Raw genomic sequence first — 17,402 nt, 5'->3', positions numbered from 1 at the left:
ACTTAATGTTGTATATGCTTTGATTATGATGTTATTATTTGACAAATAAAATGTACAGAAGAGTGGCTCCATAGAAATGACATGACAGAACACTGATAAATAAAAACATTGCAACACAGTTAGCTCTTTTCAGCCTCACCCTGTCCACATTGGCAAGCAACATTGCAACAGCACACTCACACATATACACATACACACATGTGTGCACATGTACACACATATATATGCATGCTAAACTCAGGGTTTAGTACAAAAAGTACAAATAAAATATTAGTGATTTGGACAAACATTAATTTGCCTTATTACAAAATAATACACAATCCAGTCACCATGGGTGTTACATTTTACTTGCCTCGCCACATGTGACCACTTAATTTATTTTAATTAATTAATTCATTCATTTTTTTTGTGCTAATACTAGCCTTGAATTCAGGGCATGGTTCTGTCCCAGAATTTGTTGTTTTTTTGTTTTAGTTTTCTCAAGCCTAGAATTTTACTGCTTGTCGCACAGCTCCATTTCTAGCTTTTGCTGGTTACTTTCAAATCAGAATCTAATGGAATTTTTTTTGCTTGGTCTGGTTTCAAACCACAATCCTCAGATTTCATCTTTCTGATTAGCTAGGATAAACACATGAGCCACCAGTGTGGCTTCTAGATTTTCCTCTATAGCTATCTAATGCACATACTTAGATAGTAATTTAAAACGTAGAGTATAGAAGCAAGTTGTACAGTGATGATATTGTCCTGTCAGAAATTTAAGCTAGTAAATTTCTTCTTAAAACCATGAGCAAAAATACCATGATATAATATAAGAAAACTCACTATTGAACATATGAGCTTTAAGAGTTTTCTAATAGATCCATTACTTGTTACCCAACATTAGAAAAAAACTGTATAATACAGTAGTAAAAAAAAGTCTTTTGTAGGAATACTTAATTATCTTATTTTTAAAGACACCTGTTTTCATCTAAAAAAGTAGGCCTGTCTATTGTCTTCATGTGATTTTGATGGTTGAAGGTGCTTAATGAGAAGTCAAAGTGTATTACTAATCCTTTGCTATCAATTAAATCACCTTTTCTTCTTGGAACATACAATGATTAAAGCAATAGTTCATAATCAGCAAGCAATATTTCAGATTCACACTACCAGTGCAAGTGGATCACCAGTAATTAATCCTTGATACCATTTTCCACAAAGTTTTGTTCCAGATACAATCAGTCTGCCTTCTCTAGCTGCTTTCCTAGCCTGGACCTATTCCTTCACTCTACAGGAAAAGTGATATTCAAATGATTTCAGTCAGTTCTGTTACTAGAATTATCAGGGATTTAGATTCTTGTCTTTAATTTGGTCAAAGCTATGTCTCTTTATGTAGGCTATTAAAAATGTATTTACTAATTTCAAGTAAATACATAAATTATATTTCCATCTCTTTTAAAAAATAAAATTGTTTGATCTATAAATTGATCCGAGGCATGGATTTTGTGGCTAGCTAGCTCATTGCACATCTCTCTCTTTCTTCCTCTCTCCCTTTCATGGTTCTCATAGATAATATGACTGCTCCATAATTATCCTAATTTATTTTGCTTTTATATTTTTGGTTGCATCATTTCACTTTTTGCTCTGCCATTCCCCAAATCATTTACATAGAAAGCATTATTTCATATTTTCTCGTTCCTAGAATAAGCTGCACATGAAGACACCACTGGTCCTCATTTTCAGTCTGTACCTTTCTATATGGAGGAAAACCTTTCCTCTGCTCTCTATCAATTCTCTACTCTCCAGTTAGAATAATTTCGAATAGTAAAAATGGAAAAAGAGAAAAAAAATCATGGTGAAATAACAGATGTAGAATATTCACTGGATTTTTCTGAGCAGTTCAACCAACGTGAACTATTGGGGAATATATGTGCACCTGATTCCCACTGGTACTCAATGTCTCTGCTTAGGCAATTCTGATGAAGACAAGGCACAAGATGAAAAAGTGAGGAATGATATCATTCGCAGAAAAAATGGAGAAGTATTCAAGCAAATTATTCTATGGGCTGCTGAAAATAATCAGCTTACTACAGTACAGAGACTACTTTCCAAAAAGGCCACTCATGTGAATACTAGGAATGATGATGAATATACCTCTCTTCATTGGGAATCCTACAGTGGACACTTAGATATTATCCATGAGTTGGTGGCTCAAGGCAGATATTCATGCAATAACTGTGAATTGCTGGACATCCCTACACAGTGCTTATATGTGGAATAATACCAGACTGGATTCTTTCTTAGTTCATCATGATGCATATCGCAATGCCCAAACTAAAGTCCTCTTGACCCCCTTGCATCTTGCTCTTTGGAATAGAAATAGCAAAAATATGCTGGATCTCTTACTATTGAATATTATCAAATTAGGCCTTAAATTGGTAATGGTTTAATCACAGTGTTTCATCTTGCCTCTAGGCTGTAAATCTACAAATGGTAAAGCTTTAGGTCCAACTCTACCAAACACTGAGGTAGAAATAATGGAATAATACTTTAAAACACAGTTGCCTTTGATACCCTAACCACAACAGAACATTGCAAAACATGTGCCTTTTTCTTATATTATATATAGTTATATATTTTATATTTATATGTGCTGATATTTTATTTCACACAGTGAAGCTTACTAGAATTAATTGATAATTTGACAAATAAATAGATATATATTACAATAAATAGATTGGAATATAAATAATTGTGTTTAGAATATATATTAGTATATGGCCGGGCGCTGGTGGCTCACGCCTATAATACTAGCTACTCAGGATGCTGAGATCTGAGGATCGCGGTTCAAAGCCAGCCCGGGCAGGAGAGACCGTGAGACTCCTATGTCCAATAAACCACTAGAAAACCAGAAGTGGCGCTGTAGCTCAAGTGGTAGAGCGCTCGCCTTGAGCTGACTAGCTGAGGGACAGCGCCCAGGCCCAGAGTTCAAGCCCCACGGCCGACCAAAAAAAAAAAAGAATATATATTAGTATATGAAAAGTATCAATGCAATGTCTTCGGTATAAACATTGTAAGTGTTCTTGGTCTTCAGAATTCACATTGTTAAAAAAAATTGTTTTCCTCTAATCTATAAGAGAATTTACACTCCTGCTCTGTTTATTATTTTAACTCACTGGTTCCAAAATGTTTTTCTACACATTTCTGAAGCATTCCTACTGATTATACCCAAATTTTGCTGATATGATGTCTAAAACTTATTATTCTTCTGCAGGACACATGGGTCCTAGGATCCCAGGTTTCAATTATCCCCATCATCAAGTAACAAGGGCAAGACTTCTCACCTAGGCCCATGCAACATGCCAACAGAAAGTAATTGAAAATCCATCTCAATCCTTACGACACTGGAATTAGCAGTAAGCAAATGTGAAATGCAAGGCAACTTGAAAGATGAGATCACAAAATTTGAAAAAAAGTACAGTAATAAAACTTTTAATTTACAAATGACCAGCACATATGAGTGAACAAGATAACAAATGTCACAAATTATTTTTAATACCCCTCTCCTAATAATTACTGAAAGATTTCAGTCCAGCATAAGTAGGCCAAAAAAATAGTTCCTAGAACGATAGATCCATAATTGGTCTACCAAGGCTAGGAAAACTTGACTTACAGGTCAAATATAATTCACAAAAACATTAATTGAGAAAATCGTTAATGCTTCAAAATACTGATAATTCAGTAAAACTTGGTTCTGTAGTATAAAATGTTATCATTCACTAACAAATGATAACCTATATTTTATCTCCTGAAAACAGATTCCTTTTCAAATAATCTTTTAAAATCACATTCACCAAAATAACAGTTGACAAGTCAATGATAATTAGTGACATTACAAACTTTTCAAGATTAGGGTGCAAGTTACAAAAGAGTTGATTTATTTACCCATCACTAATGCGAAACAGGTTCAACCATTCATAAAAGTGTAGAAATAGTACCACCCAACATTTGTATTATTCAGTAGGTGCCTTCCAGGAATGTGTTAAATAGATCAACCTCCCATAATTCAAACCCAAACACTAGCTAATAAAGTAAATTTCATCACTTAATAAGGTACATTTTAAAAAGTCACAAATAGTTGCCTTATCATATGTTGTTTTATGTTTCCCCTATCTGTTTAACATACTAAGAAATATGACTTAAAGTCATGAATATGGGTACTCATCAGAGATGTGACAAACATAAAATCTGTCTTGTTTCTATCATATTCCTCTATAGTAGTAAATCGTAGTTTTCTTCTTTTCCCAAAACTTATAGGTAGTAGAAAATATTATCCCATGTAAAATAAAATAATCACAAGCCCTATTACAACGCCGTTTATAAAATTTGTTAGTTAGGAATATATTCTAAGCCATTTTTAATCTTTCTTGTTGACTAAAGATTAATCTTCCAAATGGATGAGAATAAAATCATGTCTAGGGGCTTCACGTCTCCAGTCTTGCAAATTGTTATTTCAGATGAATGAATTATGGAAATATAAACTGACATCAGTTCAAGTATAAGCAGGATTGAAACTCCATGGAATGTATATAAACCTTTCAAAGTATTAACAGAGAGTTTAACAGAATGACTATCAGGAAGTTGAAACCAGAGAGGAAAGCCATAGAATGAATGAAAAATGGAACAACGGACAAGTACAGCTAGAATACTCAATGTACATATGTGATAAAGGAAGTGGTAAATCTGAAATAAATCTTGGAGAAGAGGTTGGTTGAGAATGATAGAAGGAGTCACTCAGATCCAGGAGCATTGGGAAATTTGATGGACATATTTATTGTAATACATGTGCACAACCTTTTGAGATTTAGTTAAAAAACACAAAAAAACAAAAACAAAAACACACAAAAATCACAAACAAACAGCAATCTCTAGAGTGGATGAATGGACCTCTCAAAATTTTAATTAGTTAATGAAGGGTAGTCTTGGGAAAAGCAAACTAAGTTGTTCAAAGTGGGCAGTTTGGGGTAGCAGAGAATTTTGAACAGATTTAAATAGATTGTCTAAGGTTAAGAAACACCAACATCTGCTGCAGATATTTTCTTCTGTGAGTTCTCTTTGTCTGCAATGGATACTTCAGTCCTCAGCCACACTTGATAGCTTGTGAAGATAGAATAGAAGAAACAAGATCAAGAACCCATTACTCCACTGGAGATAGAAGAGTCCTCTATGTTTTCTCTCATCTCTCTTCAGTACTCTTTCTTCATACTTTTAAGTCAAGTGTTTTTGAATTATGTCTTTCATTCTTTGTTCTGGCAAAGTAATTAGCCAAACTAATTTACTAAATATTATTTGCCATTTTTTTCTACCATGCTGTTTAGTTATCTAAGAGAGTCCATTAAACTTCACCCTTGCATTTGGTTGCTAAGAAAACCCAACATCTATCTTAATGAGGAAAAACTCTAATGTAAACTTTGTCTCCATAAAATCAGTCCAAGAAGCTGTGATCACAAATATTTAGCTATACTTTTTTTCTTTTACCTTGAAAGTCTTCTTGTGTCTAAAGGGCCACAAGATAATTACTCCCCCACTTTTTGGTTGAATCACTTCTAACCTCAAAGATATATTTTGTAAAAAGATGCTTAGAGGAAGTATACTCCACTTTAATCTTCTCTCGTAAGTCTCTCCTTAGATAACATATTAGGAACAAAGTTATTCTATCCTAAATTATTTCAATAGATTATTTTCTCTTGGTCTTGCATTTGCTCAACAAGATATATTGAGAAAAATAGAGTTAAATCACCCATACCTTGCATGACAGTGTCTGTTACAACGGACAATACTTCTTTGTCCTACTTCTACGTCCTCCTCATAGTTCTTGCTTGATTTCCAATTAATCACACCTCCTTGGCTTCAAGTCTAGTGAAGCTGAAGAAGTATATGGTTTCTCTTTTTAAACTCTTTTATTTGGATGTGGAATGTCTTCATTCAATCTGTTCTGCATTGTAGTGAGCCAAATAGACTCTGTAAAATCACTTTAGGTAGCAAAAATATTAACAAAATCTATATCAAAAAGTTTTGGAATCCTTCTACTGCTGAAGCCAATACGCTTTAGCTAGGGCTTCTAAGAACAACTTATCTTACCTTTTCAATTTGCTCAATTCTTTTCTGATTCCAAAACTTTTTGGCTAATGTAATAAGAGAAGTCTTTACTATCTCATGTTAATAAGGATATTATATTTTGTGAGCTACTTAGAAATGTGAAATCATTGGTTTGAGGTATCCGATCAGATTTTTTCTTTGTTTCAGTGCTTCACATGCAAAGACATTGTGTAAAGTATTATAAACAGAAAAGTGTATACCCAATACCTTCTTTCATTGTGGAGGGCAATTTCTCCCTAAATATTTTGACCCAAATTATTTTTTCAGAGAATTTCTGTTTGGTAATTAAAGGTCAATTCACAAATTTTGATGTCTTTTGTAAAGAAATTTGAATTTAAATTCCACTACAACCTTGTTTCACACAGTGAGAGTATATTTCCTGGGTAAGGATAATTCTCAAGGGAACCTACAGGATTTATAGCAAGGTTTCTGAGGTTTGTTTGTTTATTGTGAAAATGAGCCATCTTCACCAACATTGCTCCCTCTCAACTAAGTCTCCATGGATTAATTTGCATGAAAGCCTATTTTCCCAGGCAATTTTAAATTTTCTTAATAGGCTAAGTTGTTAAAAAAGTTTGAATGATTAAAATTTACCTGGCATAATTTTAAAATTCTTTTGAAATTCCTTTATCAGAATCGCAAATTTGCCAATCGTTACTGCACCTTTACCATAAAAAACGGTTAACATGCTGTCTTCATGATATCGTGTCCATGAAACTATTATTTTCCAGTGGCTTTGTTATGCATATATATGACTATATAAGCTGATGCTGAGCAAAATGAACTCCAAGATATGGAAACAGATTTTTATTTGCGGTTTGTGTTTTTAATGTACTATGTGATTTTTATTTTCTTTGTTTTTTTTTCCCCTATGGTTTGTCCCCGGCTGTATTTGATTTTGGTACCCTCTGTATTGTGTATACATTTACCTTATTAGGGAAGGGAAGAGGAACAACAAAATGGCGAGACAAAGGACAAAGGGCAAGCCAATGCAATAGCATTACTCACAAGACAATATGTTGGAAATGTACATTACAACTTGTGAGGAGTATTGAGGTGAAGGAAAACTGTGAGAAAAATGAAGGAGTGGGTAACACCTTTGAAAAGTTATGTATTAATTTCCTTACAATTACTGTAATCCCACTGTACATCACTTTGACAATAAAATTAATTTAAAAAATAAGTTGCATGAAAAAATTTCACTGTATTGGTATAGTAAATATTATTCTTTATGTAGTAACTTTTTAAAAATTAATACTATTTTGCATCTAATTTGAATTTATTACCCATTTTTAATCAGAGGACAAACAACTTGAATCCAACTAGACAATAATTTCACAATATACTTGACAATATTTTGAAAAAAGAACAAATTTAGTACTTTCGCATACTCAAATCAAAAACAGTTTAATTCTATGGAAACCCATAACTTTTAAAAGTAAATAAGTTGTTAAGAGGAGAGAATATATGTATTCTTCAAAATTCCTATGACTGATAACTACTCATTTTCAAATTCTGAACATTCCATTCCTGTTGGCATGTTATGAAATTCTGCAATAGATGCAGTTTCCAGTGGGGTGTTACAGATTGAGAAATCAACAGAAAAGTAGCCACATTCTGGTAGAAGATAAAACTATGATTCACTGTAATGATTAATTCTTCAAGAGTAAGCAATTTTTTTATCAGTGTAAGTTATTATTTCTTTGACCATCAATCCAAAGACTTCTGCCATAAATTCATCCTAGCCCAACAGTTTCCAACTTGTAGGGTACACCTCAAAATTCCTTTAATTCACATCACGAATAGCTTATCTCTATTGTGAAAAAATACTATACCTCTGCTAATGTGATGCACTTCGTGTTCTGGAAAGAACACCACAATAAACTGGGTTACATCATTTTTCCCCACTGGTATTCTTGAGATCAGAACATCTTGCAAATATTATTTATATATATGCTTTTTAACTATCATAGATATTTAGGATGCTAAGATCGGAAGATTTCAGTTCAGAGCCCACCCAGGGAGGAAGGTTCCCTAGATTCTTATCTCCAAGAAACTTTTCAAAAAAGCCAGACATAAGTGGCACTGATGTTGAAGTGGTAGGGCACAAGCATTGAGCATAAACAGGCTCCGAGACAGTGTCCAGGCCCAGAGTTCAAGCCCTATGACAAATCAATAAAACAAAAATAAAAACAAACCCAAACCTAGCAATTTTCTCATTGTATACAGAGGCACATAATTTAGGAAACTGCTTCCTGTGTTACATACAGGTAGAAAAAAGAAGATGTCATACAATTATTCTCTTCATACTATGTTATACCAAAGCCTCAAAAATTGCTGTTTTCTAAATTTATATATTAATATCTTTTTGTTCGCAACTCTGTCTACATTATTCACATTATCATTTTATACATGAATTGTTGGAATTATCTATTAACTAAGTTCTAATTATAACTCTCTTAAAAGAATATTCTAGGCAAGTAGAATGCAAGAATCATTTGTGAATTTGTCAATTAAACCCTCTACTTAAAAAGAATTTTGTAGTATCTTATAGAATATGTAATTAAAAACAAAAACAAAACATTTATTTTAAATCTAAATTCTAATTTAGCAATATCTACAAAGACATACATTAGACGAACTTTGCTTTTTCTCTGGGCTTAAGCTTTTGTAATCCTTCATCAATTCTTTGGAATCCAACAGAATTATGATAAGAGAATTGTGGATGGGAATCAAGAGCCATTTTACATCTAGAAATGTTCTGTAATGCAGACAGCATTTGAAACACACCTGAGGATTATATATGAGTTGCATTGTAATAAGAAACTTAACTTCTCAAAACATAGTGACAAAATTAGCCCAAACTTCCAACTGTGTATTCCTTTCTTGTTTGGTTTGTTTTATTAAGACAAAATTATACTACCTAGTCCAGGGAAGGTATCACTATGTAATTCCACTCTCTAATATCCTGTCAGTCTGAATGTTAGAATTCTAGCCTTGTATCACTTTGCCCTGCCATAGTTTCATGGTTTATTTAATCTAGATACAGACTAGCAATTCTGAACTTCTCCAGTGATATTATCCACTAGACTTCTCAGACTCTTCATGTACTATTTTCGAAGATTTTCTAACATTTGACCATTTTCAAATACACCTGCGGGGTCTCTGATTCATTCCTCCATGGATCCAATCCCTTTACTATTGATTACTTGACTCTCTTACTATCTCAAGTTTACCTATGTAATATTCTCAAACTTTTTTGAAGAAAGTTCACTTGAGGATTTTCTAAGTTAAAAATTATCACTTGATTCTAGTCTTACTCAGGATATATTTTCTATTGCTTTCTAAATTTTCTACATATTCTGAGAGTTGTATCATTTGTGCATTTGTGTGTGTGCATTTAAGTGCCTCTGTGTTTATGATTATGTTTGTATGTATGCATGCAAAAGCCTCAAGCTCTTATTTATCAATATTGCTCATGACTGGTATTCCATGACCTGAGCCATTCTTCCAATCCAGCTTTTGGCAGGTTAATTATAGATAGTGTCTCAAAAACTCTTCTGCCCAGGCTGGATGTAAACTGAACTTCCCAGGCTCCTTTATATTCGTAGGTTTTATTTATCCAGTAGAATCAACTTTTGAACTAGAAACATTTTTTTGAGTGTAAAGTCTAAGCTGTAGCCCAGATTTTTAACTCCAGAATTCATATAAAGATAGATGAACATACACATTACATATACTGAGTGTACAGTTAGAAATGTGATCCTAAGCTGGGTGGCGGTGAGATCTGAGGATTGGGGTTCAAAGCCAGCCCTGGCAGGAAAATCCCAGAGACACTTCTCTCCAATTAACTGCAAGAAAAGTGGAAGTGGCACTGTGGCTCAAGGGGTAGAACATTAGCCTTGAGTGGAATAGCAGAGGGAAAGTGCCCAGGCCCAGAGTTCAAGTGCCAAGACCACGACCAACAAAAAAATATATAAGTAAAGGAAAGAAAAAGAAATGTCATCTTAGCCACCAGTTCATTGCTAGTATATTCTCTACTCTCTCAAGATGGACTTTTTTCCCTGTTACGTCCATGCTCTTATGTCTGACTTTTTTTGGAAGCAGAATTATACTTCCATTCTTCTTTCTACAAAGTTGCTTGATTAGCAAGCATGATTTAGAAAGGGAGTGCCCTCATAATTCGTGTTCCATGTAGGAGTAATGCTTTCTCTATATCACTCCCATAAATCTACATACTGGAATTGGCTTTATTGTTTCAATGTTGTCTTATTTGTAGAGTCTTTTTATAGTATATTGAACCCTTATACTTAAACACAGAACTTCTCTTTCTCCTATTATTGTTATGGTTTCCCTCACTGCTAATGCATGTACACTTGGGAAATAATGCGCTGCACATACACACACAAAAAGAATGACTGAGAACCTTCTTCCTATTTATAATTCGCCTTAATTTACAGAGAACTTACAAAGTTTGTACTCAATGTAGTCATTGATAAAGTATTTATAAGCAACATAAATTTCGTATTTTCTCTTTACTAAGTTGTCTTTGAAACATGTGTTACCTCAGGTCCAAAATTGTCCTTGTGTTATTTCAGCGAACCCAGAACATTCATCATACCTCAGGCAGCACCATCGATTGTTACTGGACAAAACAGCTATTGGATGTGGAAACTCCCAGGAGAGGAAATGAACACAGAGGAATGACAAAGTTCATATTAACTTGTGCTTTCCTTTTTACTGTACAAGAAAAGAATCCCAAGGCTTGAAGGAAACTCTGTCCCTGACTTTTTCGAGTGTGTTCTATACTCATGTAAAACTTTTCTGTAAACTTCTAGGTGAGAGTATTACAAAAAGAAATAATGTGCCATTTGAAGGCCAGCATAGAACAAAAGGAAATAACGTTGTTTTAAAAGTGTTCTACAGCAAAGAAACAAAGGCATGGAGGTTTTAAAATGTCTTATGTATGGATATTTCACCCCTGAGATGATTCTCTTTTTTGCAGGAGACAGTTATCAATTCCTCTAGTCTAGTCCTGAGTTCTCCTGAGCAATAAGGATTCCAAAAAAGCAGGATCCAGTGACTATGATAAGCAAAATTGCCTCTTCTCAGACTAGTGCTCCTTTAAGGAGGGTCCCAAAGAAATATTTGTGGTTTTTTTGTTTGCTTGTTTGTTTGGATTGTGCTGGTTCTGATCCTGATCCTGATCCTGAACAGTTGTCTTTCCTGCCCACCTGTCCCCAAAGCTAGTACACTACTGCTTGAGCCAAAACTCCACATCTGTTTTTTGTTGTTTAATTACGGATAAGAATTTGACCAACTCTCCTGCCTGGGTTAGCTTTGAACTAAGATTGTAAGACAGCTAAGTAGCATCAACTGTATAGACATTGCGTTTGAAACAAGAAATATTAGATGAAGTTTACTATGAACCTAATATTTGACAATTTTTAAAATAAAAGACTATGTCCAGCAAAAAAGCCATAACTTAAGTAACTCAGCAAAAGTAGGTGCACTGAATAATTTTGGAATTATTTTTTCTGCTTGGGAAGTTAATTGATTTGACGTTCCTTTGGGGGAAACTTAAAGTCATATTTCACTTTTTTTGTTGGTCTTGGGGCTTGAACTCTGATCCTGGGTGCTGTCCCTAAGCTCTTAATCTCGAGTTGAGCGATCTACCACTTTAGCTAAAGCACCACTTCTGGGTTTCTGGGAGACTTTCCAGACCAGGCTGGCTTTGAACCACAATCCTCTGATCTCAACCTCCTGAGTAGCTAGGATTACAGTCATGAACCACCAGGACCTGGCTCATATTTGCATTTATGTGCACTGAATGACACTATGTACCCAAAGAATAGAAATTTGAACAAAATGATGCCAATGCAGCTTTTCAGAAAAATTGAGGTAGCAATAAATAGGTCCTCCTTTTCCATGTTGTTACATTAATGACTCATGAGCTTTGGGACCCTTACATTAGCATCCTCTGCCATCTGTATAGGTGTATTTAGTATCAGGAAATGTTCATAAAGAAATATAGAAAGACTGAGATTTTTAGAAAGCAAAGGGATCAGTTATGAAAGAACAGCATAGAAGGAGATACGTTTATCACACAGAGATTAAGAACTAGCCTAAGAGATTTAGAATGCTAAAGGCAATGAGGAATAAGCCTAGTTGATAACTAGTTTTTCAATAACCAAAAATGGTTCTCTAGAACACTTTCTGCTACACCTTAGTTACTATCATTTATTCCTTCCATCTGGAGTTATTTCTTCTTTTCTGTCACAATTGTTAATTAGTCTCTGCCTTTTGGTGTCATGATTGACCAAAAAGATTTCCAAATCTCACTTAGACTACCCTTCTCTTTGTGATTAGCAGTGACCACACAAAATCCTGGAATCTTTGAATTACCAGAATTAATATTCACCTGACATCTAAGACCATTCCTGGCATTAATTGCTGTGACCTAATGAACAAAACTTTTTTCAACACAGTATCCTAATAAAATAAAGTACATGAATAAGGGACTATTTTCAGGTGTCAGAATGCAATTATATATTCCAAGTATGTGTTCTTTATTTTGCATTTACTAACCAAAAATTTTTTTTTTCCCTGACCCACAGACCACTTCCAGAATGAGAGGGCCACCTTGGGTTCCAGCCACATGGGGACGCTGGTCCACCTCCTCCTGCACCCATTCAACCAGTTCCTGTGAGAGAGAGAGAGAGAGAAAGAAAGTCAGAATTACACTTAAGTCAGGTGCTGGTGGCTCAGAATTCTAATCCTAACTACACAGGAGGCTGAGATAGGAGGATCATGGTTCATAGCCATCCCGGTCAGGAATAACTGTGAGACTCTTATCTCCAAAGAACCACCTGAGAACTGGAAGTGGTGCTGTGGGCTCAAGTGATAGCCTTGAGCTGAGGAGCTTGGGGACTGAGCCCAGGCCTTGAGGTCAAACCCCACGTCTGACAATAAGTGGACTTCCCACCACAAGAAATGGACTGAGTAGCACCCATTGTCCTAGGGAGCATGGTAGAGAAGTCAAGCTGAGCTTCCTGTGAATTGAGGTTATAAGTAGGTCACCTGGCTTCTCTGTTCCTTGATTTCCCCACCTGCAAAACTCAACAGAGTGAAGGATCCCCTGTCTTACGGGGATAGTTTAATGATGAAAGAGAGCCATGTTTTCTTTCATAATACCCACCTGTTGCACGATTAATAACTGGCCCCACCTGAGCCCTTTCCAGTATCTTCCTGTCATATGCTCACAGAATTGCCAACAACCTTAACTGAAGGCTTCTCCCTCTGTGCCTAGCCATGCTCTAGAGATCCCTCTGTATAAATCTATTGTTTCCTCACAGTCTCCTGTGAGGAGACTGAGGTCTGATGGTTGAGGCCCTACCCAGAGCTTCGCCTTTGGCCAAGAATTGGCTACTGTGGACTAAGAGTTTGGGATAATCCATCTAAACCGAAGAATGAGCATGGCGCTACATGTCTAACATCCCAAATACAGAGGACCTACCTGTTAAAGATAGGAGGACTGTGATCCAGCCCAGCCTGAGCATATATTGAGTCTCTATTTCAGAAATGCCCGACAGAAAGGTGGTTCCTCAGAGCCAGGGAGAGCAGGGGGTCATGGTGCCTGCAGAGGGGTGTCTGACCTGGGTGGGGGTGGTGTTGGGGAAGCCACTCACCAGTGCTGCTGGGAGAATCTGTTGGTTTCTGCTCCAGGTGGGCCAAGCAGCAATGGCAGCAGCATTATGGATACATGGGCCCAGAGCAGAGAACAAGGGGCAAAGACCTGTTTGGGGCTTTAGGCCAGCTGGCAGGTCACTATTATCTGAGGATTGAAACCTGGCACCACCTCGGGAAGGTAGGGACGGGGCTGGGAGGTGGGGTGGCACATCAATTTCCTACTATGCTCCAAAGTCACATCAAGTCTTTTGCTCATCACTCAGCCACTCTACCTTCCTCAACTGCTGGTAGTGGTGTAAACTAACAGAGGGAATCTAGGTGCTACTGGGAAGCCTGGAATATGGGCGGGGCCACCATCCTTGTATCCCATTAATCAGAAAGAAACATGAAAGAATGGGGGTGTGGCCGGAATCCTGTGATGCCAGCAGCATGGGCAGAGTCAAGATGACAGCGGGTCCTCCAGCCATTTCCGATGGAACTCTGTCCAATTCAATTGGGGACAAGAGGGTGACCTGCTTTAGTTGGATGGCTGCACAGATAGTTGTGTATGTCTGTTTGTTGCCAGTCCTGGACCTAGAACTCAGGATCTGGGCACAGTCTGTGAGATGTTTTTGCACAAGGCTCACCCTCCACACTGAAGCAACAGGACTTCTGGCTTTGTTGGCACTGAAGTTTGTCAGGGGTCTCAAGGACTTTCCTGCTTAGGGTGACTTTGACCATGATCTTCACATCACAGCCTTGTAAGTATCAAGGAGGAGTGCTGAGAGCCACTTATTAGTCTTGCTGATGTTCTTGGACAGATCTGTGATTTCTATATCCATGGGTTGAAGTGGTGGGAGCTGGAGCCCACAGTTCCTTTCCTGATCCTGCCAGGTCCAAATGGCAGGAGATCCTAAGAAACTTGTTCCTATCCACATAATTACCAATGGAATGTGATATAAGTCATAATTTAATGCAAAGTTCTTGAATGATTCTAGGATAAAATTATACACAATTATATTATAGGACACTGATCGATTTTAGTTAATACTTTATGAAGCATTTAAACAATCACATTCATAAAATGGAGGTATAATGAAATACCTAAGAATTGGGCCTCACATAATATAAAGGTGCCATTTTTTATGCCAGGACTGGGATTTGAACTCATGGTCTGGTTAACTCTGTTGCACTGTGTGGGAAGGGAAAGCTTGCCTCCTTGAAGTCAAGAAATTCAGGTCTTTTCCTTAGTCCTGAAATAGATCCTCACCACTGGAAAACATCCTATTCATGTACAATTTACACATATGATTTATATTTATATACATATGTAGACTCCATATTGTGTTAAGTATAGTTATTTTATTTTTTGTTTTATTCATGTTTTGACCGTTTATGTTATTAACTATTATGGCACATAGAACATTGATTACATTGATTAAAGAGGATATAGGTCTACATATGTATTCCACTTCATAAATGACACCAAGGACATTCACAGGAATGGAAAACATGTTTCACCTTCAGCTTCTTATTCCAGGATTCATTGTTTGGGAATGCTGGCATCAGAATTCATGGACTACAACTCATGAAGGGTGAGTGTCATCACGCCATCCTGGGGCAAATTGAGTTGACAGGCAGTTCCCAGAACCTGAGATTGTGCCCCAGGTGTTAAGAAAGTAAGAACAGATTGAGCTGCAGATGGCAGTATGCTAATAAATATATATCTTTATAGAGTACCAGAGATATCTATACATTATTCAGTTATATAGGCTACATTCCTACCAATTCCTGGGTATTTATTATGCCTCCATATAATTAATGTTATTGTTTTCACCTTAAACTACTAATGAAATCAATCAGTATCATGAAATTATTGTGTTCCTGTAATTAATAATATTCTTTTTATACTTCATAAATAATAAATAAAATCAATCATCCTCCTGAAATGATGCAGTCTAATTTTATTTTATTTTATTATATATACAGTATATATATTATATATATAGTATATATATAATATATATACTAAATATATATATATATTTATAGTATATACATAATATATATTCTATATATATATATTTATATATATAGTATATATATATACTATATAAATACTAAATATATATATATATATTTATATACTACTGTGAAAATACTGTACAGAGGGGTTGCAATTACATGGGCGAGATTATGAGTACATTACTTACCAAGCATTGTAGCCTCCTCCTTTGTTTCCCCTTCCCATCCATTTGCATCCTCCTTCCTGCCCCCCACAAATCCTCCCACACTTCTTCCCCCACCAAAGTTGTAATGTTCGTTTTGGACATAACATCTCATTGCTGCAAGGGGTCCACCTGAATCCCTATTTAAATGATTTGTTTTTCCCCTTCTCCTCCACAAATTATACCAACATCAAATACAGTGAAAGCAGGGATTATAACGTTGGGGAGGGACATAGAAATCTACAAAGAAATAATCTTATAAATGTGTTAGAGACAATTGTATGAAAGAAAAAGAAAACATTTGAATACATATCTTAGGGTACATTTAACTAACATCAACTTATCTGACCTTTTCTGTTTGACGCAGACATATACTAGATATTGCAAATAAGGGAAACCATGGGACCTATGCTTCTTTGGGCCTGGCTTACTTCACCTAATATAATTTTTTCCAAGCCTTTCTATTTCCCACAAATGGGGCAATATCATTCTTTCTGATGGAGGCATAGAATTCCATTGTGTATATATACCACATTTTCTTGATCCATTCATTTACTGAGGGGCTTCTGGGTTGATTCCACAATAAAAGACCCAGAATACACTTCTGGGAAGATGGTAGAGGAGAAACTGGAGGCTAAACAAGCATAGAAAGCAGTTTTAGAGTTCCAGTGAACAGTCCTAAGCCAGAGAATCACACCAAGTGTGCCAGCACAGGACAGAGAGTTAGGCCAGAGAGGGAAAATCCAGGCAAGGAGACAGACCTGAGTTCTTGCCAGCAGCTGTCACTGTGGCGGCAGTGGCAGCAGCTGAGGCTGTACTGCAATACCTGAAACAGAGAGAGTCCGGGACAAAAGAGCCAGATGCGGCTTGCGAGCAAATTCTACTCAACACCAGCAAGAACCGACAAGGAGAAGACATGTTCATCCTGCAGTTCGCAGATCAGAGACGACCCAGGATCCAAGACTCGGCGTGAGTAGAAGCCTGACATCCTCACTCCTTCGCAGGGAGCAGAGGAGGGAAGGCCACCCCTCCACCCCCAGTACCAGAGATCTCCATCTTGGATACCAACAAACTCCGAGGAGCTGCTAGCTCCCACTCAGGCCTTGGAATAAAAGGAGTCATTTAGCAGGTCACAAGAACTTAATGGCGTGACATGCCAGACTCAGCTGCACCCAGTGAAAAGTCACCCAGCTCGGGCGCCAGCCCTAGGAGTGGCTTTCTTCACTGGATAATCAGAACCAGAGGCTGCCTCTCCCTTTAGCAGCTTCGACATCAGTAAACAGAAACCCTGAGAGTGGCTCCTGGCTGGGCTCTGTGAGTTTCTCACAAACTAGCCCCCAGGAAAGGATACTGTTTGCTGAAAGACCTCAA

This window comes from Dipodomys spectabilis, unplaced genomic scaffold (assembly GCF_019054845.1).
Source record: "Dipodomys spectabilis isolate Male_0828 unplaced genomic scaffold, ASM1905484v1 ptg000093l, whole genome shotgun sequence".
Classification (NCBI taxonomy): domain Eukaryota; kingdom Metazoa; phylum Chordata; class Mammalia; order Rodentia; family Heteromyidae; genus Dipodomys; species Dipodomys spectabilis.
The sequence above is the reverse complement of the archived record's forward strand: the minus strand, read 5'-3'. Positions refer to the sequence as shown.